This window comes from Herpailurus yagouaroundi, unplaced genomic scaffold (assembly GCF_014898765.1).
Source record: "Herpailurus yagouaroundi ecotype Mexico unplaced genomic scaffold, PumYag 140, whole genome shotgun sequence".
Lineage (NCBI taxonomy): Eukaryota > Metazoa > Chordata > Mammalia > Carnivora > Felidae > Herpailurus > Herpailurus yagouaroundi.
This window is the reverse complement of record NW_024412395.1, coordinates 1331543-1334327: the sequence shown is the minus strand read 5'-3', so window position 1 is coordinate 1334327 and position 2785 is coordinate 1331543.

Below are 2785 nucleotides of genomic sequence, written 5' to 3'. Positions count from 1 at the left end.
ACTGAGAGCAAACTGAGGGTTGATGGGGGGTGGGAGGGAGGAGAGGGTGGGTGATGGGTATTGAGGAGGGCACCTTTTGGGATGAGCACTGGGTGTTGTATGGAAACCAATTTGACAATAAATTTCATATATAAATAAAAAAAATAAAAAAATAAAAAAAATAAAATTTATTTATTTATTTTTTAAAATAAAAAAAAAAACTATGCTTATTTACCTAAGTGCAATGAGAATAATGATTTCATGCATACAGTTGGCCCTTGAACAACACTGTCTGAACTGTACAGGTTCACTTATGTTGAGGTTTTTAAAATAAATACAGTATAGTACTGTAAATGTATTTTTCTTCCTTATGATTTTCTTAATAAAATTTTCATATACATATACAGACACAAAATATGTGTTAATTGACTGTTTAAGTTATTGGTAAGGCTTTCTAGTCCATCAGTAGTTATGTTTTGGGGGGACCCAAAAGTTACACATGGAGTTTCAATTGTGTGGGAGTGGGAGTGCCCTTAACCCCTATGTTGTTAGAGAGTCAACAGTATTCTCAAATATGATATTGCAGTTAAAGTTTGGTGATAGTTAAAGGGTTTTATTGATTCCATAAAATCCATCTTGGTTTCTTAAAATTGTCAGATAATAAAGAATATCAGGTGAGAATTTTAAAAGCCTCTTTGGGCTAAGAAGCCAATTCAAGGACTTGCTCAGTTGTGTCTTGTTACAATGGATTCTTACTGAACTTACAAAAATTAATATATCATCATGAAACACTAGAAATGTTTAATAAGAGTTTTGAATACTGTAGGGATCAGAGAGTGAGTAAAAATATCCACTTTTTATTTATAAGAGAATAATTTACCAAATTGCTATAAGTTATGAGGAGCTTAAAACAAAAGAGAAAAGTGGTTATTTAAATATGGAAAACAAAACATTGAAGAACCAGCAATGTTTCAAGCAGCCATAAAAATTATAATCATAGAGGCACCTGGGTGGCTTAGTCAGTTAAGCTTCCGACTTTTGATTTTGGCTCAGGTCATGATCTCATGGTTCATGAGTTCAAGCCTTGTGTTGGGCTTTGTGCTGGACTTGGAGCCTGTTTAAGACTCTCTCTCTCTCTCTCTCTCTCTCTCTCTCTCTCTCAGTCCCCCTCTGTCCCTCTCCTGCTCACACACTCTCTGTCAAAAAAATTTATAATGATAGTCATCAGTTAGTTTAGTCCCATATAATTAATTCTTGATTAATATTTGATATTCAGTTAGCAGTGTTATGAACCTATGTATTAGAGTTCTGAAAAAAATGCTACCTTGCTCAGTAGTATGATCTTAAAGATATAAGAAATCTGTACTTGTCAAAATCCTTTCCAGGAATCTTTTTAGAGGAAGCACTTGTGTAAAAACATCAGAGTAAAACAGTATCTGGTTAGAATATGATGAAATTACAAGGAAGTGCCCTCTTTTCTGTGGCATACGTTTTAAGACAACTACAATGATGACTGATAACATTGCACCCAGACATATAAGACTTCTAAAAATTTCATACAATTTCTGGAATACTTATATAAATAACATATATCCATACAAATATATCCTAAAGAATGTTTAGGATCACTTCTTATTTGACAATTTTTCTTGTGTATTTTAACATACCAAATAAATCTAGTCAGGTTAACATCTCTCTTTTATAAAATTTTTTTTTTCAACGTTTATTTATTTTTGGGACAGAGAGAGACAGAGCATGAATGGGGGAGGGGCAGAGAGAGAGGAAGACACAGAATCTGAAACAGGCTCCAGGCTCTGAGCCATCAGCCCAGAGCCCGACGCGGGGCTCGAACTCATGGACCGCGAGATCGTGACCTGGCTGAAGTCGGACGCTTAACCGACTGCGCCACCCAGGCGCCCCACATCTCTCTTTTATAAAGTGAGAGAAAATTATTTTGAGATGTTCCAGGGACCCTTTGGTAATTCCCAAAGTTGCCTCAAGTTCAAAAAGTCATTTAGAATTTAATTATGGAAAGTTTGTGAGAAAAATTCAAAAGGTTTGAATACTGTTGTTTATCTAGTAAATCAAAATGACAAAGACATCTAAGGCAAATACAGAAACTTACCGTTTTGTGAAAAACCTTGAGAAAGAACTGAATCTTCTCCTAAGTAATAAAAGACGTGATATTGACAACATGAAGCAAAGAAAATTATTTTGATAAAACACAAATTACCCAAATGATAAAGGAAAACTTTTCATAATCTCTTACCAAGAGCAGAACAATAGTCCAAGAAAATGTTTTCCTTTTAACAAGTAAAAGAGAATTACATTTTAATTTTGCATAGGCATACTATTGATATTAAAGCTCATTAAAAAAAAACTTTATAAATTCATTATATTTTAGCCAACTTGACCACTTAAGAGTTTCTGCCTCTCTATTTTCTATATCCATTTAGTTTTTTTTTTCTTCTTTCTCATTCTGAATAACTAATAATTCTGCTTTGGACAAAATCACTCTTTTCCTTCAGAAATGTATTTTCATATTTCATACATATTCCTACCAAAAAAAATCCTTTATCCCCTGCATAGAAAGTTATTTCTCTTATTGCTAGTAGTTTCAATTCCATATAATGATTAGGATTCTTAACCCTTAGAGAACGTAATTTCTAGTGAAAACTAAGTAAGCAATTGTAGACTGTCTGTTACAGCAGCATTCAGTAGATTGGCAAATTTGTGACTACATTTCATAATTCCTGGAAATATGTCCTTTCTCATAGGAAACATTTCAATGTGGCACAAAACATGT